The sequence below is a fragment of the Lipophrys pholis genome, assembly GCF_963383615.2.
Source record: "Lipophrys pholis genome assembly, chromosome: 12".
Lineage (NCBI taxonomy): Eukaryota > Metazoa > Chordata > Actinopteri > Blenniiformes > Blenniidae > Lipophrys > Lipophrys pholis.
The window spans coordinates 14,010,208-14,037,350 of record NC_137641.1 but is presented as its reverse complement, the minus strand read 5'-3'; the positions used below and the strand labels follow the sequence as shown (position 1 = coordinate 14,037,350).

The 27,143-nt window shown below is 41.7% G+C and overlaps 1 protein-coding gene across 2 annotated transcripts in view; it reads left to right on the top strand.

The window, feature by feature from the left end:
• The window catches only part of cntfr (ciliary neurotrophic factor receptor), a 275,004-nt gene that overhangs the window by 45,092 nt on the left and 202,769 nt on the right, over positions 1-27,143 (top strand). Inside the window, exon 3 of one of the 2 annotated variants that reach the window (XM_080477294.1) lies at positions 12,763-12,901. The exons of the other annotated variant lie outside the window; for it this stretch is intronic. The gene's annotated coding sequence lies outside the window, so the exon portion shown is untranslated. The remainder of the gene's footprint in view (positions 1-12,762; positions 12,902-27,143) is intronic. 2 annotated transcript variants of the gene reach the window in all.

Below are 27,143 nucleotides of genomic sequence, written 5' to 3'. Positions count from 1 at the left end.
GAGGTTATAACTTTTTTGAATTAGATTTGTCACATTTATGTCACAATAGAGCAGTTCTTTCATTTCTTTTAGGGAACCTTTTTTTTCCCTCTGTGAACATATTCTGAGTTGCTTAAGCAATTGTGTAGTAAGAATAGCACAGCGCAACATGATGTAACACAAAGTAATGCAATGTAACAAAATGAAAATATATGAGGTAACATAGCAGATACTTAACCTACAACAGTTTTCACTAGTTCACAGTGACTAGGTCAGTTGCTTGTATTTGTCAACAGTATTGTCTTTTAAGCAGATGACCTGGTTTGTAAGAAGTACCCCCCCCCCCCCCCCCCCAAAAAAAAAAAGACATATCCTGTTATTTCCAAACTTTGCATTAGCATTGTCTTGTTTATTGTACCATTTGTGTCACTTAAAAAAAAAATAAAACCAAACAAACTCATAAATACTTGTTGCATTCAGCTAAAAGAGTAAAATAGTTTCTAATTAATGATTTTCAATGAATCGTTGATAAAATGCCAAGTACTTGACAGGGATATCCTTAGTCCCCATTTACAGGACAATATTTCAAGTGAAAACCCATTGTTTTGGTGTTTCAGAAAAGTTTCTTGTTTTGTTTAGACATTCTGAAAACAATGTCCATCTACACGAAAACGGCAGAAACACTGAAAATGTACTTAGCATGCCAGGCTATGATTCGGCAGACGACAAAGTTGGATTGCTGCATTGCCGATGACGCCAGTTGTAAATCTACAAAGTCCCAGGACAAAATGGACTTAGTGTTATGCACCTTTAATGGCCACTATTGTTATCTACTCGTGCATGTTCACTATTTACTATGGCAGAGGTGTGCATGTCCAGTAACAGTGTGTCATAAAAGTTGACCTCTTACAAAGAAGCAGCTGCTGTAGTGCTTTGAAAAAGTTGCATTTGCAGTTGCAAGTACCGTTGTCATCTAAGCGCACACTCGAAACGCAACAAAAGTTTTCCATTTTTCACCTGAACATGTTTGTGGTGTAAACGGGGCCTTAGGAATTATTCTGTCCGCGTTGATAAAGTAAGTGTAAAATGTGAGACGATCCGCCACAATCTTCCACTTTGTGTTTGTAACCCTTGATGACTGCAAACATTCTTAGTATGACTGTTTCCGCCATGATGGGACAAGTGCATGTGCCTCCTGCTGTTAAGTGTCTTGTGTGTGTGGGGGGCGGCCATCAGTAATGTGAGAGTGTGTGTTTTGATCCCTCTGGGTCGCCCTGTCGCCAGAATCACCTTCACTCACACACACACACACACACACACACACACACACACACACACACACACACACACACACACACACACACACACACACACACACACACACACACACACACACACACACACACACACACACACACACACACACACACACACACACACACACACACAGAGGCAGCTGATCCCGGTCACGGTGCCATTCATAACACATGCATGAACACTGTTTTTTGTCTTTAGATCATATTGACATTGATTTGTCTCCACTGTGCCCTATACCACTCCCTAATTTGTTTTGCTAATGCACTTTGGCTCAAAATTGACTTTGAAATGGACTTTTAGCGTTGCAATTACGCCATGGTTATGTATGTTTTGTACTCCGCCCCTCTGTTATATGTGTGCACATTTGCGTCAGTTGTTCTATCCTCCAATTTTCACTTTGTTGTGTGTGTATGTGCATGTATGCATATAAGTGTGTCCACATTACCTAAGAGCCTGTCCTGCGATAATGGATTCAAAATGACCTGAGAGCTCTTCTAACTTCACTCATTATGTCGAGCATCAGGATGTGTTTTTGTTCCTTTTCAGAATAGCTAATATTCTTTCATTTTGCCCACAGCCTGCCTTGAAAGAGTTCATTAGTTAGCAATGCGCATTTGGAAATGGCTTTTTTTTTCTCACATAATCCAATATTGGATGTGAATTAGAGAAGACTGTGGACCATACTGCAGGTCTTTGGGAGCAAATGTATCGTCGAACAAATGTTTAAATTTGTTTCATTAATTTAGAACTAAGCATGTTTGAAAGCTTGATGTAGCTTTATATACATGAGGGATTACATCAAATCTAATTGATTGCTTCCACATTCAGGAAATCACTCTTGTTCTTTTTAATGATAATCCAGGAATATTTTTTTTTAAGCGTCGACCTCGTGAATTTTCAGTTGGTTCCTCACTTTTAGCATGTACGTACCTCTCATTTGTCGCCATATATCAGTCTGCAATGCCGGCACTGTGCGACACAGAAGTGCTGACAAGGGAGTGATAAGCCAAAGAATTGTATTAACGCAGCCGTGTCCTGACCATGCTGACAAGACGTTCTTCTCTCGGCCCGCCGCCGCCGCCGTCGCCGCCGGACAGCTCTGAAGACGCCACAGGATAACACTGATGAGAACAGCGTGCCTACGCTGTAAGATGCCAATGCTGACAAGTGTGTGCGGTCTCCGGTTTTATGAACTATTGACCAGGGAATGTTAAGACAAGAAGTAATAAATAAAAAATAAAGTTAGCCTCATCAACTTCACATGTTGACAACCAAGGCTTGGCGGCGCCTTGTGCCGGCCCTGCTTTGCCCTTGTTGTCGCTGACAAGACATTAGATGTTTGGTGACAAGCTGCTTGCTATTCCCCACCCCATGTTAGCACGGCTAAGGTCACATAGACATCTGTAGTCTGGGGGAAACTTGAGCCTATCACTCCAGCAGGCTTTGTCGGTGTGTGCAACGTGAGAGCCAGTTGATGGGGATTAGCGAAGATGTGCGAGCACGGCTCCCCGGAATGGTCCCGCTTGCTGCTGGAGGTCAGCAGGCTGTAATGTCCACAAGCATCGCCGTGTGTTTGTGTGCGACTCCGTGTGTGTGTCTGTGTGTGTGTGTGTGTGTATGTATTTGCAAAGTGGTGGGGGGTTAGGCTGGGATTGCAATGACAATGGAGAGGAATTTAAATGAGAGAAAAAAAAACGGATCAGGGACGTTTGCAAGGAGGATGGAAGAGGCTTTTGCACCATTGTTATTCTTCCCCTTTGTCATTCTGGTCTGTCTCTCTATTACAAATCCTTCACTCTCCGTGTCTCTCTTACCCCTGCCTGCCACATCTGTCTGCCTCTTGGTTTTATCCCCAACTCCTGTCTTTCCCCTCACTCTTGTTAATATATCTAATTCTGAGGTTAAGGTTCTCTCCGCCCTGTTCTGAGAGCTTTACGCCACGACTCCCCCGTCTTGATCTTAAACTGCACCTGATCCTGATTCTCAATAAAAGATTTATTCATGCACTCACATTCAGTTCAGCTGAAACAACATTGGTGTATCAAATATAACTTTGTTTAAAAAAAACAACTAAACTTAATTATCTAATTAATAAGAAGGCTAGGCTCATTAGCTTTTATTCTCTAGTCCAATCAAGTTGGAATGACGATGCTACTTGTGTGGTACTAATTGTTCAGTGCTGTACACATGATAGCAGTGCTGGAAATGGTTCCCAATGCTCCGACTCCGTCTCCATGGAAACATGGGAAAACGCAACTTGTTTGGAACGCTGTAACTGCATTAAATAGCTTTTTAGCACATGTTCATGTAAATGGACAATAACAACAATGGTGGCCTCCATTAATGTTAACGTTTATAGTAAATTCTTCTCTGCACATATGTGTGTGTGTGATTTCATTTAAAAAACAAGCAACGGCACTGACAGCTTTATAAAGTTCACCAGAGGGGCGCAGCTGATCGCAATGGACTCTGGGTGAAGGTGGGCACATGCTGGACCTGGTCACCAGTCCATCACAGGGCAAACATGAAGACACACATTCACACCTGTAGGAAACTCGGAGTCACCAATATACCTTAATACATGAATAATAATACAGAAAGGAATCACTGTGTGGCCATGATCCCACTGTGTTCTATGTTCTAACTCTGTTCTGAAAGAAATGTTCACATAGTATGTTTCTCCAAACTGTAAAGAGAATTTCCATCCTCCAAAAACAATGTTTTTATATCTCCAATTCTAGATCTCAGCCACTGGCTCACTTGACTCTTCATTGTTGTGCTAATCACGATTTAAGTTAGAATTTTACCTGTAGATGCTCAAGGTTCTCGATAAAGATCTTTGCTTATCAAAACACCTCCGACCAGCTTTGAGTTACTGATTTTATTTTCAGTTTGTACTTTCTTTCCTGAAGCTCTCCTTTGTTCCTGTCATGACTAATACAGCCACTCGAGGCTACCTTCTGGTATTCCCAGCGGTGTGAATGTGGGATATCAAACATATCCTCTGGTTACAGTGAAAACGTGCCAGAACCGACATCAGGTTAGATCAAAATGTACCTCAAACCAAAATCTGAAAACAGCAAATTTGTGCTAATAATCAAGAAATTGAAATTTGTTTTCTGTTTCTGACAAACAATTGATTTGACCAATGCCATCAAACGTTCCCTTTTGTTTTTGTATGAAGTTTTATTTTAACACCTTTGATCTTTCTATTTTGCTGTGACTCACCATCGCTCTGTGTCTCCTATTGTCTGTCTGTCCCCCCCCCCTCCCCCCATCATATCATGTTTTATTTTTTTTTATTTTTTTCACCCCAGCAGCCTGTGGTCAAATGCAGTCCAGTTGCTAATATAACCACTTTCAAACAAGGTTCATTGATTTTAATCACTTTGTGTGTGTATGTTACACACACACACACACACACACACACACACACACACACACACACACACACACACACACTTTCTGTCCACATCTCCGTTTGTCTGCACCCCCCTCCCCACACCACCAACACCCACCACCGCCCACCATCTCTTTGCTCTGTAGCGGCTCTAATTGCGATCAATTAGGAAACTTCAGAAGGCTGAAATAGGAGCTGTGACAAGGGGCATCCGCTGAGCTGGCAGGGAGGGAGAGAGGGAAGGAAAGAGAGAGCGGTGACATGGGAGTGGAGGGAGAGGCTGGGAGGGGAGAGAGGAGAGGAGCCCAAGTTGGTGTCGAGAGATGAGCTAATGGTAATAGCGTGATTGATGTGGCCACAGCAGCTGAAAGTCACATCGTTTTTCAAGCCAGGTATCGATTCCCGACAACCTCTTGTTAGCTCTGGGGGGGCAGCAGATTGGGCATGGCACTAACATCGCCACGGGTAGGGGTTGTATTCCCATTTGAAATGTATGATGTTACTCTGCTGAAAGGGGGCTTTGAACAAAAGAATCATGCTCTACATTTTGAGCATGCCAGCTGGAAAAAGACACAGGGCTGTAAACTGATTTTAGAAAGCAGTCGCACTGAAACATGGGGACAGAATCTGGGATTTTTCTTGGGTTTTATTTGTAGATTTTATTTCATCGAAGAGCGCACAATGGCTATGTGGGTCACTAGAATTGCTGCTATGGAAAAACAAAGTAGTATCTTTATTTTTTTCACATCTTTGCATCTATGGAAATAACAAGGAACGAGAATAGAATGACAAACAGAGGCACAACAAAAGTAGGTTCAGTATTTCATGTAGTGATTTTCGACCAATTGTTTTGGGCTCTGCATCCATCTACCCATCACCGTATCTTCGAAATCTTTTTTTCTTCAAGTCTCAATCATGGAGACTCTTTTAGGTCACATGAGACAAAGAGCAGTGTACAGTGTTCGCTAGTCCATCACAGTGTTAGTGTAAGTTCACACACGTATGCGCATGCCCGCACACACACACACGATTTATGTCCGTCTACACGGAAACGTCAGAAACGCTAAAAACCTAACACTGCTGGCTATTTTTGTGATGAAACCACACACACATGCACACAGAGAACTATAAGCTATAAACATTAACTACGGCAACTACAAGGACATTCGCATGGACAGACGACATAGTTGGATTGTTATTCTGGGTGACTCTCAACTATAAAACTAACAAGTCCAAGGAGAATATGGAATAGGAATAATGACACGCTGGAGGTCACCATTGTTGTTGTTGTCCATCTAGTCATGCATGTGCGGGAGAACAGATTCCTATCGCTGTCTCTGCGTGTTCAAAAGGTTCCACCTTGAAAGCCTTTCAAAAGAGCCAGTGAAAATGTTTGATTTTCAGTGACTTTAAACACCAACCGCATATAAAGGGACACCCAAAATCAACGGGCGTTTTCCATTTTCACTTGAAAACGTTGTGGTGTAAGCAAGACCCAAGGTAGACAGCCCAGAAACATACCTGGGTCTTCGAGGTATGAAATGAAAGCGCAAACTACTACAAACCATGCATCACTTGCTTCCATCCTACAAATCTGGAGTGAAAGTAATGGACGTGGCTGTTTTCAGTCCAAACCATAGAGATAAAGACACCTGATGAAACACAAGCGTGAGTCCCAACTTCCTGTTTTCCCCGGGTTTGACTTGTTTACATACGCATTAACAAGACCCGGCCTCTACGGCAACCTCCTAGACAGCTTTGCTTGAACAGCCTTTTACAGAAAAACAAGAAACTTCCAGTTCCAGTCAAATATCCCCCACACACTCCCACCCCAAAGGCACAGGCTTATAAATAGCATTATAATTCGGAAATTTCTTCTTGCAGAGATCGGAGCGTGCTGTTGCCTTCAGCTTTCTGAGGCAACAGCTGTAAATGTTTGGCCCATTCTACAAGGTTCATGTTATTTCACACAGTGCCCGACTTCACAGATGATGAAAATAAATAATAATAAGCTTGTGGTAAATAAATCCAATGGTAATTTCCCAGTGTTTCCTGTCGGCGATACGGTTGCATGTTTGTAGCCGAGGGTTTGTTAAGCGTTTCTGTTCTTGATACACTTACTAGGAGCTGGAAGCCCCTGGTCTCTTGTTTAGCTGACTTTGCCGTGGGGCATACAGACCCTTTTATCTTGTCACCCTAATATGTGTGTATGTGTCTGAGGCACAAAGAGACAGAACAAGAGAGAGGGATAGCTAGTGAAGAGATAGGAGGATCAATACTAAGCAGTCAGGAGGTCTGCTACTCCCAAAGAGGGAGGGAACAGGACACCCAGCAGAGAGCGGCGAGGGAGAGAGTAACCGAGAGTGAGAGACGGAGAGGGATACATGAAGGAAGGGAAGAAACAAAGGGAAAGACGAGGTGGCAAATAAATGGATAGGTGGAAAGTAACTGAAGAGAGAAGGGTTGGAGATGCATAATCAATGTGGTCAGTGATAGATGGACAGATGGGAGAGACAGCGAAAACATGGGGCAGAATAATGCAAATGAAAGGTTGTGGGTGATGAACAAAGGGAAAAGGGCAAACAGCAATGCAACAGTCGATAGTCTGGGAGTTGTGATTGTGACGTAACAAGTGAATACCAAACTTCAGTTACGGTGTTGTTTGTATGATGGAGTGATAAAAGGAGTCCATTTAACATATTTTGGAAATCAAAACATTAGATACACAGTGGTTCTCAAACTTTAGGATGTGTACTGATCACCAACCTGAACATACAATAGCAGATCATTCCGATAATTGGATCTATTAGATACATTAGGATACCAGACTAAATACTCTGCTCTTCTTCTATCCTGCATCCCAGCCCGTCCCATGTTACAGACTGCTTCTACACACTCGTTATAATTCTTTCCTCATGGCTCCAGCAGGTCCTTTTACCTTCTATCTATAGGAATGAGATCAACACTAATGTCATTCCATGGATGTTTGGATTCGCTGATTCTCAAGTGTCACAGGTGTAATCTGGGATATATGTTGAAGTGGCATTGAGCTGAACAGAAATCCTCTCCCTGAAAATCCCCGCGCCTTGGAATGTCGACACCTTGAATGTGAATATTAAGAGAAATGATCCTATAATGGAGAGATCACACGTCTGGTCCCCGGAATGTGCAAAGTCTCCATCAAAACGCCATCCTGTGTCATCATCATTGGGCATTGTTCCAGCTGGGTTCCTCAGGAATAAATGTCAGCCTGCTCTTCGCAGTGTTTTGCAGTCATTACTGCACGTAATGTATCTCATGCAGCAGTATTATCGGCTAATGGCGGTTTCTTTTTATCCCACATTGTATATCTCATGGGCCTGAGTAGAGTTGGTTAGATTTACGCCCTGAACTCTGGCACCGCTACTTCAAAGCAAGAGCTCCTTCTTATAGATACAACAGCAACAAAAAAAAAAAAAAAAACAGACTATGGGTATTTATAGTTCTGGTTTTGATGCATAATTCAGCGAACATAAACATCGAATAAGTAGAGAAGCGTAACTGTATCCCACAAGATCTAAAAGCTTCGACTTGACACCCATAATGAATATTTAAACCCTGATGACCTGACTCTGCGTATGTAAATGATTTATTCTTCTCCCTCCCCTGTGTCTATTTTTATACCTTTTGTCTTTTTTTTCCCTTTTATTCCTGTTTCACCTCTTTTTATCTTCTTCCCTTTCTACCATTGGCACATTCTTTTTTTTTTTTTTTTTTCCAATTCCTGGCTCCCCAAGCGTATGAAAATCGTCAACCACAGACAGATAGCGATGACGTGTAAGCCTGCCAGCTGCGGAAGAAGCAAAAGACAGTGAAGCTAAAATAGAGAGAGGAAAAAAAAAATCTTATGTGTGAATTATCTGTGAATATCATCAACTGTAATTATCGTTCTGCAGTGGTGTTCCAGCCCGCGATGATTAAGTTTCTTAATGGGCTCTGGGAATAGTATTATTTAATGTAGGGGAATAAAATGGGGAATAATACCCTATTATTATTAAATGTATTCGAGATGAAGAATTTCAATTGTGAGCTTCGTTATACTCGGGCCAATAATGACCCAGGTTCCTTAATGGAAGAAATGACTCTGAGGCACAACACAGTTTTTCACAATGAAGCAAAATGATGTAATGAAACATCTCTTCCTGGATAATGCTTTATCTAGTTTTTTTTAAGCAAGGTACAACAATGAGCATTTTGTGCTTTAATACAGAATCTCACAAAATGATTTTCTGATGCTAATCAGCGGGTCAGAACAGTGCCGGAGATTAAAGCCAAAGATGGATTGGAACAACATAGTGTTTTTCTTAAAATAGTGACTGCAGTTTTTACTTATTTTCTGCGTTGGTGATTTCTGGTACAGATAATGGAAATATAATCAGTTTAGAAAAAGAGTTTTGTTTCTTTTGGCTCATTTTCTTTTCATACTGCTAATATTCTACTACATTATTTCCTGTATGCTACCGATTGCTCATGAATACAAAGTTGACATCTGTACACGTGTGAAGTTTTTGTTGATCAAGTTTTAATTATTTTCAAGCAGACTTCATGCTTTTCACTTTTAAACGAGAGGTTTGAATTGGAAGCGCCACAGGCAGAAGCTGTATTCAAAGAGTAGAGTTCTATTAATTGGAGAAATTGCTTTGCAACTCTACTCCTGTTTTCTGTTTATCAGGCAGCCCTTGGTATGATTCTAGATTCAAATCAAGTAGTCTTATGTTTAAACTAAAAGATTTCAATTTGAAATAGATGCGGGTAGAGCTGTTCGTATGGACAGATTGCTATTACTGTTGACTATACTAGAAAACGACCAACTCCCAACTCTTTGTTATTGTCCATCTACTCTCTGGATGTGCAGAAGAACTATTTCCTACGCCCATGGTCCATGCACGCAGTACCAGCGCTTCAGAAACGTTTCACTTTCTGCTGTCTGAACTGACATGGCGCTGGGGGTGTTTTTGAAAAGTTCCAACCTTGGGAGTCATTTTCCAAAAGTCAGAGCACCACTGTCGTGTAAACAAAATCTCCAAGAGGCAATAAAAGTTTTCCATTTTCTCTTGAAAATGTTGTGTAAACGAGATCATAGAAAAATGCCATGAAAAACATCTTCAAGATGTAGCAAGGAATTGGAATGACAAGTTCTATATTTGTTGGAATCACACATGATGAAACATTGCGAGTGAACTTGAAATTTGTGTCGATGGTTAAGAATAGAGAAATCGCGGTCGTCTACTGCTGTCCGCCTCATAGTCTCACCTTATTTAATGGTTGCAACCTGCTACTGATCCCGCAATACCTTTTGTTGGAAGACGAAAGGTCATAGAGCCATCGGGGACCATCCAGACAGCACCAGGCTGAAGCATAATATTTGTCTTTCTGTGCCTTTCTAATAGGCTTTTCTTGTTGCTAAAATTACCTGCAACAAACGTAATTGTAAATCTGTGCTTTTTAAAAACTGACTCGTAGCAGTGAAAGAGCCTGAGTGATTCTTACGGCATCACTTTAACAGTCTGAGCTGTCTAATATTAGCCCTGCTCAGTAATGAAGACCAACAGCCTCGTTTATAGCAGAATATGCCTTTGCAACCTGCATCCCTCAGTCGATCTCAAGGTTAGGGCTCACGGGGGAGGAGAGGGATCAGGTTACACTAATGCATCATGGCTGCTGGAGGACACGCGCGCACACGCCTCGTCACATGCTGTCTCACCTCATCTCTCTTCCTCTTCCTCCCTCGCACACACATGCACACTCGCAGCCCGGTGAGACCATACCCTTGTACAGGTCTGAAGCATGGCCGTGGCCTTGTGTTTTCGTGCCCTCACAACCCGCAAGCCGTCTGCCGTCTGTCTCTGACCAAATCACTTGTCGGCAAAAAATAAACCCAAACCGACTGCCAAGAGGTGGCCGAGGTTACGCAGTGGCAGAGCAGTTAATTCCAATTGAAGCCCCTTTGGCAAGATATTCAGCATAAAATTGTGATGAATCTGACTTAAGCTGAGTGGATATGGGCGATCCTGTTCACGAGATTATCTGCCCAATTTGCTGTTATGTAGCTCATCTGACTTTGAGTTGGTTAAAATGTTCCCATTGGTTCCTCTTGATGTTAGGGGACTTATCTCAATGTTTCTTTTTCAGTTGTAGGACGGTAAATTAACTAGTAATGAAAAAACCAAAAACTGAACCGCACCAGTGTTCACCACTATTTCTGAGATGTACTGCTGAATTACTCAGAATTTCCAGGCTCCCACCAGGTAAAATCTCCCCGTTGCACACCAAGCTACATTTCCTCGATAATAATTGGCTCACAATAATGCAGCGTTCTGACCCTTCTGGGTCTTCTTCGCCAGAATATGGAGTGTAACATTTATAGTTTCCCAAGTAGTTACATCATGCTGATGTCATTGAATTAATGAACAATATTATTAGTTCATATTTCACTTTTGAAGAAACACCCATTCTTCCTTCATTTGGCCTACAACACATCAACACAGTCAATTTTCACTAACAAAATGCAAAATCTCGAGAAAACACACCTTAATGACCAGTGACATTTAAATGAGGCCTGTTTACACAACAACATTTCAAGTGAAAATTCATTGTTTTTTAATTGTTGTTTCAAAAAAAGCTTTGCATCGATGTTGCAACATATTGGAAAAGTTGTCTGTTTTTTTTTTTTTTTTTTTTTTTTAAGTAAACCACACACAGATGAGTGCAGACAACAATACACTATAAACATATATAATTCATATGGACAGATGATGAAGTCGGATTCAGGGGACTATCAACTCGGAGTCGTGACACTCAGGAGGCCACCATTGTTGTTGTTGTTCATCTACTACGCATGTGCACAAGAAATATTTACGATGGCCATGGTGCACATGCATTTTCCCCCCGTTTTTATGGAGACAGAATCAGAGCGTTTTCAAAAAGTTCCACCTTGATAGCCCTTTTAAAAACGTGGCTCCCATCACTGTTGCCAGGTAAACGGACCACAAAATCACAAGGACATTTTTCCGTGATCACCTAAACGTGTAAACAGAGCATAAATGTTTTAAAATATCCCATTTGTGTAATGTCATTCCTTTGGCAGTAATGTGTTAATCTTATTTTGTTATCATGGTCTTGATACTCGAGTTGTTGAGCTGTAGAGCTCCTCACAATCTGAAATCCTTGTTACTGGCGGGTGCACCCGTCATTAACGTCAGGCAGTATCCGTAGCCTTCCTTGCCTCCCTTTTTTAATGCCCGTCTGCATGTGAACTGCTTCGTCGTGTTTTCTTAGCATTCACAAATCTGTTTCACACCAGCTTACCTCGACAAACTGGTGTGACTGTGGAACCTAATGAGTCAACCAGTGATGAGAATGACCCACAACGTGCTGAGGATCCACAGCAACGTTACAATAATTATGTGCACATTGTCAAAGCCCTGCAGTCAGTAAGAAAGTAACTGGCACTGCAATTTGCTCATTGTCTTTGCTGTGCAAATTACATCATAGATAATTGTCAATTTAGAGAAGGCTCGTGATAGCTATACTTAATCATTATAATTTCATGTTATGATGGCGGTTTAATTGAATAATAAACTTGTACAATACCTTAATGCTTGCAGGTCACCTCAGTGCAAGTCCTAACTTTGACCCATTGAGTTAAATCAGCAGATAGTTTGACTCTGGATCAAAATTGAAATATGGCTTGTATTCATTATTAATTGCATGCAACTATTCCTTATTTATGTAATGTGCACACACCCCGATTTGCTATTTATAGATGACCTTTGAAGTATTAAGCACAATTGCTTGGTGACTGACTTTGATGATTAATCAATTTGCATTATTCTTAGTGATACATGTTGGATTAATTAATTCAGTGCCTGCGATGCTCACCAAACAACGGCATTCCGGAAGGTTTCAAGACCAAGTATCAGATAGTTTGTGATGGTTTTCTCACCATTGTTGAAAATATATTGCCTTGGCTCATTGGCTGAGAATCTGGAAAGTGGTTTAATTTTATCTCATATTGATTTTCACAGGTTCCGTTCGTGTTTGCCATTCCGAAAGCCTGAGTTATCGCTGCCTTGTTTTCCATGCCCGTATGCACGAGCACGCATAAATCAAATCAAATCACCGCCTCATTATCAACCTTCTGCAGAGTTTGATTTCAACAATAAGGTGATTATTGCATGATTGTATTAACCTTATCCAGCCTAATTGGATACATGCATGATAATGATGACATTTTGCCGGAGTGAACAAAAGCTTGGCGTTGCTCACCAGTCAGCCGGCGAGTTCATTTAGTCATGGGGAGGAAGTGAGGAAGGAGCTGAAGCGTCATTGGGGCCAGAGTGAATTCCACCTGCTGATGATGCGTTCCGCCGAGTAATAATGTGTTCATCATGCTTCAGCCTCTCTTCCATTGTTTGTCACAATGTGCCGAGATTGCAGTTCTTCACTGGGACACCCAAACTGACACTAGCATGCACTCACAACTGTGCTTACACCCTCAAAAAGAAATAGCCCACGTTTGCTCTCTGTGAGGCCTTATTTAGTCACATTTATCCATTTAGCCATTTGTCCATTAGTGGAACGTGTGTTGATTTAATATAGCTCAACATTTTGGCCGTTGACTGAATACAAGAGATTAAGAAATTAAAACTTTTGAAAAGTACGACAGCTCTTTCGATAGCTCAAGTGTGAAACTATACAACCTAAATCATTTGATACTGTGAAATTCATTAAACCTATAAAAGCCCCAGTCATATCACGCTCTACATCATATAAAATATCATTGAACAAAAAAAGGAACTACCGTACAAAGAGCCCGTTAGAAGCACAAGGACATTCCCGGGTTACCCGAGGGTTGATGTTTTTGTAGCAAACAGCCAATTTGACCAGCAATAATAGGACTAACAGGCCTTACTTGGTGTCTAGACAGAATATGTAGTGTGAGAACCGCATTTAGCAGAGGAGCTGCTACCGCAAGCAATCCTGAAGAGGATTCCCTAAAAGCTCCTGGGTACTTGAGGTAAATGGAGGAAATGCAACACTTGTCTCTGCTGTTCCTGGGAAAAAAAAAAAAAAAAAAATGATACTGAATGGTGGTTTTTGCAATAAAACCACAATGTGTTGATTACCAACTCCTCCTCAAAGGACCAACATGATTTGATGTTCCCTTTGCGAAACTAACGCATCATTACACATCAACATTTTTATGAGATCTTTGTCATCGTGGTTACAAAAACAGTCATCATCTTCTCCAACACTCGCAATTCAAGTGACAGCTTCAATCGTTTGGTTGAGAAAAATCCACCCTTAGATACCTGTGTCTTCATTGTAGTCGGAAAAATTCTATTTTATTAATGTTCTTATGTTGTTATTTGGAGGGTTGCTATCAAGAAAACCTTGTGAGTCAATTAGTGTAAAAATTACACTTGTGACAAGTGAAGTCTATGATAATTACATAGAGGAGTGTTTGTCTTTAGGCTGTGGTCAGTGTTTTCAAAAACACAACAGTTTGAACACAATCTTTAAGGTAATGGCAAAAGCTTCGCCTCCAGCTGGTAAATAAAATACGTTTTGAATCTATGAACTGAACATTCTAAAGGCTCATATTGTGACAAATCTTCGAAATGTTTACCATTCTGCAGCTAAACTCAACCAGAAAACATAATCGATTAAATGATTTGCGCAGAATCCTTCGTTTTGACTTTGCTCGAAATGCCTGGGAGACTTGACAGGGAATGGGGGGGGGGGGGACTACCAGCGAGAAAAACACTTTCTCACTCACATTCACCTGCGGGCATTCACACTGACATACTGTAAAAGTCTCACTGTAAACGCTATATTCACTTCCACGAGGCCCTGCCAGAAAAAAAAGCCGAATGAAATTTCCATTGGAAGGCCGACCGTTGACCTCTAATATTAAAGAAAGGAACAGAGAGCTAAAGGGTCATTTTCTTCGTCAATGGCATTCGCTCACTCACACACACATGGATCTCTCTCTCTCTCTCTCTTTCTCTCTCTCTCTCTCTCTCTCTCTCTCTCTCTCTCTCTCTCTCTCTCTCTCTCTCTCTCTCTCTCTCTCTAACACACACACACACACACACACACACACACACACACACACACACACACACACACACACACACACACACACACACACACACACACACACACACACACACACACACACACACTCCCTTTCCCAAGTGCAGTGAGAGGGCCTTATTGTGTGAGCCAGAGGAAATGCAGACACAGCAGAGGACAGGCCATCCATTGATCCGAGTATAGACTCCTCTCCTTCTCGGCCTCTCTTCTCTCTCTCGCTGCTATTCCACACTGTATCTGTCTTTTCCCTCCCCTCCTCAATCCTTTGCTTTCTCTGCTCTTTTTGTTATCTGCTCTCCACTCTCCTACATATACTTTTTGCCTGCCTGTGATCTGCCATCCCCTCTTTCTCCATATTATCACTCTCTCTCTCTCTCTCTCTCTCTCTCTCTCTCTCTCTCTCTCTCTCTCTCTCTCTCTCTCTAAAACCCATCTCTTCTCTCTCTCTCTCTCTCTCTCTCAACATGCTTTCTCCCCTCTCATGTTTCTGCTACATTTGGGTTTAATACTTGTCTGCCAAAAAATCACCCATCCATCTATCCTTCATTCCTTTTAGTTGTTCACTCCATTTCACTCCGGCGCGCTGTCCATCGCTACAATGACAGGTTTTTTTTGTCCCCCCCCCCCCCCCCCCCCCCCCCCCCCCCCCCCCATCTCCTTTCTATTGTTTTTGTCTCTGAGGATGTGTGTCTTTTGGAGCTTGAATCTGGTCAGGATTTCATTCGTGTTTGATTTATTCTTTTGTATTTCCTCATCATATCATAACCCAGCATTGGGATGATTATTTGGTTTGGCCTCAGTGTGGACTAAGGGAAGAGGAGGCATGGACGGATGGTATAGTTGGCATGAGCATATTTAGTCAGTTTATTTAGACACTCCTTGATGGCTTGAAATTAACAACATTTTCACACATCCATGAATGGAAACAATAACATCCTTTGATAAGTCTATTCTGATCCAAAATCAAGACTGTCCTCATTTGGTACAACAGTGGGTTTCCAGAATAAATGTTCCATTTAGCAGGAAGGGTTTTGGGAGTCATGCCCATGCCATGTTTTGTCAGTGTCGATTATGCTGCTTCTGATCATCACTTCTGTTGAGTAAAGCTAATCTCCTGCACATGTGTGAGACTGTCTGAGCCAGAGAATTGTCCGCTACCATATCCAGCACTTTCCTCTCCACATTGTTGCCCATCTGGGACGTTGCTCCTCTGCTAATCTGTCACTCGGTTTGACATGCACGTGAAATGCAGATTGATAGCTCTGAGCGATGATGGTGTGGAAGATGGAGTGGGTGAGTGAGTGACAGAGTGAAATTAAAAGTACTCCTTTCAAATTGAAAGCTGTAAAGCATTTCTTGTGCAGCGCGGCCAGCTTTTACCCTGTTCATTAGATGACTGATCCCATTCCAAAAAAAAAAAATATCACAAAAAGTTTTAGTTTTGTTATTTGTTGGATGCAGCAGATTTTGATCTGTCGAGCTGTTGCTTTTGGAGGCTTATTCCGTGGTTGTGCCCCGGTTTACACGACCAAGTTGTCAGTATTAAGACCTCGAGTTTTTGAGTTTTCATTTAAAAAAAAAAAAAAAAAGTTGAACATTTTTAAAATGATGTCCGTTTACAGGGCAATGACCTCATCATAACGACATGACGACTAAGATATAGTTAGCATGCCAGGACATGGGTTGGTGCTGTGGGAAGAGAACAATACGCTATAAACATTAACAATGGCGAGTACACAGACATTCATATGGACAGACGATGAAGTTGGATTGATGTTATAGGTGACTCTCAACTATAAAACTACCAAGTCTAAGGAGAAACTCAAAACACAACAAAAGTTTTCCATTTTCACTTGAAAACTTTATTTTGTAAACTGGGCCTACATTTTGGAATTCAAGACAGTGAGTGAAGTTGATATAAGTGAGCTTTCTTCTGTTTTTTTAAGAAGGTAAATTTGGATTCATTCAAGTGTATTTTTCCAAAAAAGGACCACTTTCACTTTCAAATTTAACATCCAGATAAATACTTTATATTTCAATCTAATATTGTGAAACATGAAGACATTGGATTATCATTCTCAATACGATTCATTCATACAATTTCGTGACGAAGCCTTTTCTCTAAGTATTTAAGGATTTTTTAGTCCTACCTAAAGGATTGTGGCTTTTTATAGATCTTGTCATGGTGCTTGGTGAATGCAGGGGAGAGGGAAAGAGCGGAGAGCAGTGACAGGAAGCACCGACAGGTAGTTTGTATGTTAAAATGTGTTGGAGCTGTGCCAGGAGGAACTGATTTAGTGAAAACACGCGCGCGCACACACACACACACACACACACACACACACACACACACACACACACACACACACACACACACACACACACACACACACACACACACACACACACACACACACACACACTAATAACACACAGCTTCAGTCATGGCCAAAGCAACCTTCGTGTGACTTGTAATCCTCAGAACTCTCCTCGTTTGTACATCCCTCATCTTCTTCGCTCGTTCACCTCCTCCCCTCCTCTTCAGCTCCCCCGCCGCCTCCTTCCTTCACGTTCTCCCTCCCCTCATCTTTCTTTACTCTGACACTTTCTTCTTTCTTCGCCCTCCCTCCGCCTCGCCTCCCCTCGGTGCCTCGATCCCTTTCCTGCTGGACAGGCTTTTATACGAGCCATGTGGACCTCCCTAATGACATGTGGACCTGTGTGTCTGTGCATGCGCTGGAGGTGCTGACATGTGCATGTGTGTGTTTGAAGTGGACGTGTGTGTGAGTGTGAGTGTGTAGGTGTGTGTGTGTGTGCGCGCGCGCATGTGTTTGATGGAGGTGCTGACGTGTCTGATCGCGGTGTGGTTCTCCTACAGAAGTTGTGCCGACAGCCTTTTATACCTTTGAAGAGGCCAGTGGGCAAAGAGAGGGGAGGGCAGGAGAGGTGAGGAAGAGGAAGGAATTAAAAAAAATAATGTAGCCTGCAAGAGCCAGAGGAGGAGTGAAGCAGGGGAAAGAGGTGAACACAGAGTGGAGATCAGGAAGGATTCACGGGTAGGTAGGATCACGGTGTGGAGAAAAGTGAAAGGGAGTTACCGTTCAGCCCTCGCGATTTAGCTGCTTATTATGGAGGTATTACGTTGCACGGTTATATTTTACATGTGAGGAATACGGAAGATTGAAAGAGAGCAGAAGAAAGGGAGTAAAGCAAATGGGAAAAGAAAAAGATCGCTTGATGCCTTTGCAGTTTGTTTTATGTCTCCACCAGTGGCCAGAGATGTAACTGACACGACATTTTGTCCATATACTTAAACTATATGTGACAAAATGTATTTAAGCTCTGTTCACTCACCGTTTCAAATGAAAACGCATCGTTTTTTGTTGTTATTGTCAATATACTCATGCATTTGCAGAAGAACTATTTACTACAGCATGGTGTGCATGTGCAGTCGCAGCATTTCAGAAAACTTGTATTTTGGGTGTGCATTTGCGCAGCGATAGTGCTTGAAGCAACTGAGAATGCAACAAAAGTTTTCCGTTTTACCTTGAAAATGTTGTGTGTAAACAGGGCCTAAATATACACTTATCCAAGAAAATGGCTTTCTGGAAATGTTGCGGTGAAATTGCAGTACCTGTCGGTCCTGATAATGTAATCTCTGTGTGAGCATAAGCCTGTTTTTACAGAGCTTTCCAAAGATATAATATTAATAATCAAAGAAGGATGTTGACCTTTTGCTAAGGATCAAGCAGAAGTGAACACATGACAATGATGGAGCCTTAATGAGCGCTCCTTCTATATGCACTTCATACACTGGAGAGGACACCAGTCCATCACTGCGAGACAGACCATCAGACACCGACTAAAAATGTAGACACCTGTAAGTATGTATTTTGCGCAGAGAAGCCAGCACATCCAGAGAAAGTCCATTGACACATTGAGAGAATGTGCAAACTCCTCACCGAAAGTTGGACTCGACTGGAGGTGTACTCGCTTTTGCTTGCAGTCTCAGAGAAACCCCATCTGTGATCAATCTTGAGGTCACAGTGATCTGTAAGTCCATGAGTGTGCTAAATTTAAGAAAATTACCTTAAAGGGTGCTTCATTACTGCATTCAGCATTGCATTACCCAGAAATACTGACGACGCATTACCTGCTGTCTATGACTCTTGCTGGCCAAGGCTTGAAAAGGTAGCGGGAACGAGAGGGCCAAGTGTGCTTCGGCAACCACGAGGGGCTGAAAGTATCAGGTTTCATCCTTTCAAGTCGGCACTAAGACGTGAGGACACTTAGAGACACGAAAGAAGAGGTGGGGGTCATGGTGTCACAGTAAAGTGAGCCTGCTAGGAACATGACAACTTTTAAGTAGCTCTGATTGGACTTTTAAGTGTTTGCTAAGGAGGCTGCTTCACTTAAAAGGACCAACCACCTGCACCGAGGCAGGGAACTACATCTACTGAGAGACTTGCTCACAGTAAATGACTGAATGTTTATGTGTCATCTTTTGTGGATGTTGAACTTTTCTTCTTTTCTTCTCAGCAGAGAAGTAAAGAATTCTTACAGAATATTTAATTTATGCTCCTTCACTTCTTATTAGTTTAACTGTTACATTACTTGACTTCTTTTAAAGTAAAATCTCGTAATGGCCCACCAAACATATTTTTCAGGTCAAGATTTCATTCATAGTCCGCCAGGCTTTATTTATTAGAACCCCTAAAAAGTCACTTTTGACAACAACTAAATCATAGTTAATAGGGCTACACAAATGTTCTGTCTGATCAAGGTCGTGTCGAGCCTCTTGATGGATTAAAAACAAACAGGCTGGTATAATGGTATACGCTGTGTGGAAAAACATTACAATTTAAAGAACGGTTTAAAGCTTAGCCGGGTGTTTGGAAAAAGATGACTTGTTTTTCAACAAAGGCTCAAACCTTGTGAAAGAGACATGTACGACATGCAGGTTTACTTTGGCTTTTCGGGCAGTTTTATTGAGACAAGTGTGGGAAAGAAATCCATCAAAACAACTGAGCGGGTTTGGCCTAGAATGTTAATGTCATAAAGAAGAGGTTCAGACTTTGTTTACACTTCAAGGGTGTCCGTCATTAGCTTGTTAGTCTACGCCTCGAACGTGAGGGGTCCTGACTTTAGCCGAGGTTACTGATTATTTGTTCTGCTGTCTCAGATGTGTAATTTCTTATGGATTTCTCCCATATGTTCTCTGTTGCGAGCGTCTGACTGCATTCTGGTGTGATGAAGCAAGCTCTTTGTTTATGAAGCACCATAGGATGCCTTTGAAGAAGTGCTGCAGCTCTGCTCGAAAGATGAAAGGAGAGACAAAAAGGAGACCATTTGTCCACTATAAGAGACTCTCGGACAGCGAAAAGCAACAGAGCAACAACACACTTGAATGCAGTGACAATAGCACAGATCAAGGATGTTCACTGTTACATAGTGGGAGTTGGAGAGGGGATAGATGAAAGTGTATGTGAAGCGCACACTCTTCACTTGTGTTTATCAAAGACTGATTTTTCCAAGTATGAAGAGCTGTTTCGCTTTTCATACTGTTTTACATACTGACGTTTAACAATCTGTCAGTCTTGACATTGCTCAAACAACAAACACTTATTGGCTCACTTCACACAAGATTAACACTTTATCTTCTTACTCCCTCACCTGTCAGGAAACAGTTTTGACTTCATAAGTTATTACGTAATCTGCATTTTCAATACTATCGGGCAACGATAGCTATGATTTAGATTTGGAGCGTTGTCCTATTAACTCCTGAGCCATCAATGGTTTTCCACTGTGATGCAATGTCTTTTTTTTTTTTTTTTTCTTCCTTTCTCTGATTGAGTCTTGAAAATCAAGTGTTTGCACATGGGTTAGGATTATTATCATTTTCATGTCCATGACAGGTTTTTGTACATTATGCAATATGCTAATACAAAAAAGTCACATAACACAGAAATGTCAAACCAAATATTAACCAGATGTGTTTACTTGGATTGCGCACTGTGTGAATACAGGTTTTGTGTGTTTGACTGCAGTAGTTGCTGCCTCTATTCAGAGTTTTGACAGTTTCCCACTATACTTTATATCTCTGAAGCTCGTTGTTTTATAAGATCTCTTCGCTGATTTGGGGGATTTTTTTGTTTTTCGCTTTTTGCTTGAATTCATGGTTGATGCGATGGATTTTACCAGACTGGACTTAAAAGACCTTCACCATCCATTCTATGCTGGTATAGTTCCAAAAACATAATGGTTTATACACTATAGCTTTTTCCTTCTTTACATATTTGGCTGTGGGGTCTGTAAAGTTAGTGTAAGGGATGTTTTGACAGTGTGGCTAGTTAGGAGTGATTGATACGTACAGGCCCCCTCAGCTGTTAAAGAGAGAAGAGGGAGAAGAAGTGATGCGGATCGGATTGGAAGCTGCCTGCTGGCATCTGACTTCAGGAATGGTGATTAAAAACACATTATGACAAAGACAACATCTGGTGGTGCATCTGAAGCGTCAACCGAACAGTAGTGCCGTGGTACATTACCCCGGCAGAACATGCACAGAAGATGAAAGGTGTGCCTCAAAACTCCAACACTCCTTTCCAAACACTGGAACATGACAAAGAGAACATGGTTGGAATGGAAGTGGTATTTTCTGCTGCTTGATGGTGCTTTGAGGAAACAATAAACAATCACAAAGTAATTAGCTTCATTGTCACTGTGTTTTCTCGCCCTTAAAAAATTTACTTTATTTTAGTTTTTTTCTTAATTTGTACAACTTTTCATTCTTCAGTAATTAGTTGAAATGTACATCATTGTTCTGCATGGATGGCATTCTGAATCCAAGTCAAAAATTACCTAATATTATGTCATATTGTCCATAATTGCAGTCCAACAGATTTCTCTACAATATACATATTCATACTCTGTCGATGGTTGTTACTTCCATTTAAAAAAAAGCCTAACTTTTAGGGGTCTTCTAAACCTATTTGTTGTCTCATTTACTGTCTCATTGCCCTTCTCAGTTACTTATGTGAAAACCAAAGCAAATCAAGAGGTGTATTCTGTTGCCATGGTAACTGAAACTACTTTGTTGTTATAAAATCATACTTTGAATTGGAAAAAGTACATGATGCTATGGACGTTGTACAACTAGCAGAAGATACATTACATTGGTGAAATACATCACAGAAGTAAATTTGTCCATGTCAATTTAAACAAGTTGATCTTGATAGAGGTGATGACCTGTTCAAGATGTAGTTTCCCTTTTGTTAAAGTCAGTAAATACACGTTCTCGCCGCTGCACACATATCAATTGAATGATGGAAAACCTTAAGCACCCGCACAATTCTCCTATGTGAAAGCCAAGACTTGTGAACGCCTCGGGCTGCTCCAAATGAATCATATTGACTTTTGTTTGCACTGAGGACTTGGATAGCTTCCTCCTGTCACCTATGTCAGCGACAAGCTTTATAATAATTCACCGGGCTTCTTTCCATTGATCATCACAAATGTCCTCTAGAGGGCCTTGCAGTGTGGAGCACTGACGGACATTTGTAATGGAGAACTTAACCAAGTCTAATTTTGTATTAATCTGTGAAAATGCCTTCACTATAAAATTGCTGTAGTTCTGTACTCAACTTTTGCAAAAGGAATAAATAATAATGGTTTTCGGGGACTCATTTGCAGCATCTTTACGGGTCACAAACCCATTACAATACATCGCTGTAAAACTAATGAATTGGCAGCATCATACTGGTGTCATTTGACATAAATACTGCTGGTTTTAATCTCTTTGAGTTTAGATTAATTACATTCCAACGGGGAAGACCTCAAAGTGAATCCTGTTGAATAATAAAATGCCATTCCTTCCTCAAGTGTGTATGAATGCACATTCATGTCTCCATTTCAATGTGAAGGGTTTTTTTTTTTCTTCTTCTTCCTGCTTTCATGTTACGTCTTCGTAGTTTAACTTCACATTTATAGTGGTAATGAGGCAAATATCAAACTACAAACATCAAACGCTCGCTCGTTTGGATTTATAACTACGGAGACAGAAACAGGCAGACTAAAGGACAGGAAATAGCAAAACAAGATTAAAAAGGACGTCTGTGAATTGACCAGAAAGCGGAATCTGTATCCTCTGAAATTGTCTACCAGGAGCTGAGGTGCTCACGAGCAAGACACTAAACGTGCGCGTAGGAGATCTTAGTAGGCGACTGTGTTTTCTCACCATGCCAGAAAAGAAAACCCGTGGCAATATATGTGAGAAATCGCATGAAGCACAACAGTCATTTACGCGACACAAAAGCCTTGTGATGGACGGCAAAACTGTCACTCAGTCGGAGAAACAAATCAGTCCACCCAACAATTAAACCGACGTTCCACTCACACTCTGTAGACAAATCTCCAGAAGCAAGCAGGTGCTTTTGTCAGCGCAATTAAAACACAATGTAAAAAGTGGCCTTTACAGAGCCGTTCTCTCTCCACTGAGTCAAATGAAAACGGGTTCATCTGAAACCTCATAATCCTCCCATCGAAATGCAACACGGAGCCGGGGAGATAAATTCTTCGAAGACAAGCCTCCCCGATCCGAGCTGACCTCGGTGATTCACTCACTTTGGCCATAGGGGTGAAATTGTAAACCCTTCAACGTAGATTTTGTAATCAAGTGTGTTATTCGGAGAGTGATGCAACGTTCAGAAACGCTTCAGACATGAAGACTTGAAGGTTTGGAAATTAATTTGTGAGTCCTGAATGATGAATATGACCCTCCGTGGTTGATTCAGTTCGCTTGGAAGGAATCAGCAGTGCACGTGGCAGAGATGAATTAAAACACTGATGTATTAAAGGAAGCAGATTCTATAGCATTAGATGTATGTGCACGACATTCCAGTCATTGTAAATTCCAATTCATCTATCAAGCCATCTCACTGTCAGAAGTTAAGATAGGGACTGTTGAGACAATGCAGATTAAGATCTGAAATCTTAAAGTAGATAAGTGGACTCAATGCAGCTCTGCCATTGTCCAAACACATTTCTATTGTATTTTCCACGTAAGCAACTTTGTCTCAATGGGAACTTATTTACCTATTTGGGCTTTTGTTTCTGTTGTTTCATTGTAGTTAGAATGCTTCTGGGCAATTTGATATTTTTCTGTTAGAAAATGTTGTTTCATTTGTAGGAAGTGTATGCATTTGTGGGATGGGCAGTAATCCTTCCGATTCTTTGGTGGATTTTACTATTGGTGAGGTAGTTGTTAGAAATACCAACAGACAATGTTTGTCACTCTTTTTCTGAGTTCATGCCATTGCACACTTTACAATTTGAGCATTGATTTAGGCCCCATTTTCACTTGAAACCACGCCGTGTAAACGCATCATTTTTTGCATTTTCATTTCAGAAAAGTTTCCCGTTTAAACAGAAACATTTTCAAATTAAGCGGGCTGTTTAACACTGTTTTCAAAAAGTTGCACCTAAAAATACAATGGAAGTTTTCCATTTGCACACGAAACACAGAGATCAGAGATACACAGGGAAATTGGTCTCTACAGCTAAGACGTGTCCTTAAGATGCCCCACATGCTTCCTATCATTAGAAGCTGCATTTTATTGAAGCCCTCTAAAAGTCCCACATGCAATTTATCGGTTGATGCTGAATTTTACAGCTGTTCCCGAAAAGGTATCAAATACAGACGAGCGGTAAACAAGCTTGTCTAATGTTTTACTGTGGTACTACCATTCTCAAAATTCCCAATGAACAGCTCATAAACAGTTGCCACCCAAAGTCCTAACATGCAAATAATTCATCGGGACGAGTCGGTGCACTATTCAGATGTCCCTTTAAAAGCACATGTAAACCATTGGTCGACACCAAGTTTGACAGAAAGCCCTCACATGCACACTGTTGTCTCACACTGCAGTTTTCAAATGTCCCATAAACGCTTCACATGCAAGCTATCCGCAGATAGTATGAAGTCCACATGGTGGGCACAACAATTTACAGATGTACCCTGAATGCCTCACATGCACAATCGTAGCAAAGACCATTGCACAGTTACCCAATATTCCATGTCGAGTATTGCTCGATGCCCCACGGACACCTCATTCACAGAAGCCCTCCCAAGAATTTACATGCAGGCCAATGGTAGAGGCATCAGTTTGCCACCACCCAAGTGACTCCTTTGAATCCACTGACGCTCCTATGAACAGATTTCCTCTCAATGACTCATGTGCAAATAATTGTCAGATGCTATAGCTTAAACATATAATTTAAATTGCCTTTCATGCAGTCCATTAAAAGACTCCATGATTGACATGTTTCCTAAATACCCCACACACAGATAGTCAATATACCCATTGATTTACAGTTGCCTCCTAAATTTGCTCGAAGACAAACTGTCTTTAGATGATAATTTGCACATGTTAGACGCTGCAACTTGCGCGTGCCCCCGAAAGCGGACTATTGACTGATGCAACTGTTTACCCATAAGTCTGTGTGCACAGATGTTCCGTAGGCGCTACACTTTACTGATCTCTTTCTAAAAAGCTGTATTAATTAAGCTGTAGGACTCCGTCTCTGCAGCTTAATTAATCAACTAAATGATTAACTGAACAACAAAATGAAAGAGTCTAATCCTGTCTCGTGGGAGAGTTGCAGCTGCCTTTAAAGTAATCTCAAACATGTCATGCATGTTTTAGTCGTGTGGGCGGTCATGAAAAATATAAAAACAAAAGTAAAACGGACCAAGACTGGGCCAGTTGTCTTATCGTCTCTCATTGGAGTAAATCAAGAGAAAATCACACACACAGTGGCGGCCTTGCAACCAATAATGATTTGTGGAGATGTGGACGAGAGCGGGCCTGTGAGACCTGGATGAAGTCTCCACTGTAAAAGCTGCAATTCTTCCATGTGAGCTGGTGCCGAGTTAGAAGCTAATTAGTTTGGTGCAGCAGTGGGAAGAGTCCCAAAGCCTCTGTGTGTGTGTGTGTGTGTGTGTGTGTGTGTGTGTGTGTGTGTGTGTGTGTGTGTGTGTGTGTGTGTGTGTTGGAGGTGCAAAGGAGGGGTTAATCCTGACTTGTTGTTCTACATCGGTGCCCCCCCCCCCCCCCCCCCCTCCCCTGTCCCAACCAACCCCTGGACACACCACCTCCTCCTCCTCCTCCTCCTCCTCCTCCTCCTCCTCCTCCTCCTCCTCCTCCTCCTCCTGTTTAGCAGACCCCTTCAACTTTTCTGCTTGTCTTTTGTGTCTGTTTCCCTTCATCTTTTTGACTTTCCAGTCTCATTCATTTGTTTTGTCTCCCTGTCATGATTATGTTCGTAGCAGCACTGCTTTGTTTCCCCGTCTCCCCCCAATTTCCAACAATCATCAGTCTTTTTACTCCCATGCGTGCATATTTATTGAGTTCCCACCCCTTATCCCTTCTTGACCCCCTCCCCCTTGTGTCTCTGCATCTTCCTGTTCATCCTCTCATCTTTACATTTCTCTCCAACCCTCGACTAATGAAAGTCTCCCGTATCGGCGTAATCCAGTGTCTGTTTCTCCTGCCATCTTCCTCTTGCTCTTTCTTTTCCTCTTCCTCTCCGAAGAACTAATGAAAGTCTGTGGTGTTGGTCTAATCCCCCCAGCTTGTGTGCTCACAGCCTCTTTGTTGGTCAAATCTGACTAATGCTGTCCGTCTCACTCCACAGCACAGGAGCCTCTTACCTCAGCCCTCGTGGATAAGCACAGACACACACACACACACACACACACACACACACACACACACACACACACACACACACACACACACACACACACACACACACACACACACACACACACACACACACACACACACACACACACACACACACACACACGCACACACACGCCTTGGGAAGCAATATAATTTAACTTAAATTGTATGTTGACTTTAATGCCTTACAGTTGTTTCTTTCAGAATACTTTTAAATGTAATTCACTTTTTCACACACACACACACACACACACACACACACACACACACACACACACACACACACACACACACACACACACACACACACACACACACACACACACACACACACACACACACACACACACACACACAAAGACAATTGGTCTGTTTGGGTCTGAACTCTCACAGGTTTTAGCCCATCGCATGCTGTTGATTTTCCCCTCCTGCATTATGGATGAGTGTGACTAACTGTTTGTGGCTCCTGGTGCTATTATGGGAACGAGCTGCTCCCAGTTTTTGTTTCAGGTGACCTGCTATGAAATACTGACATTTAAAGTGCTGAAGCAAAAACCCGAGATGAG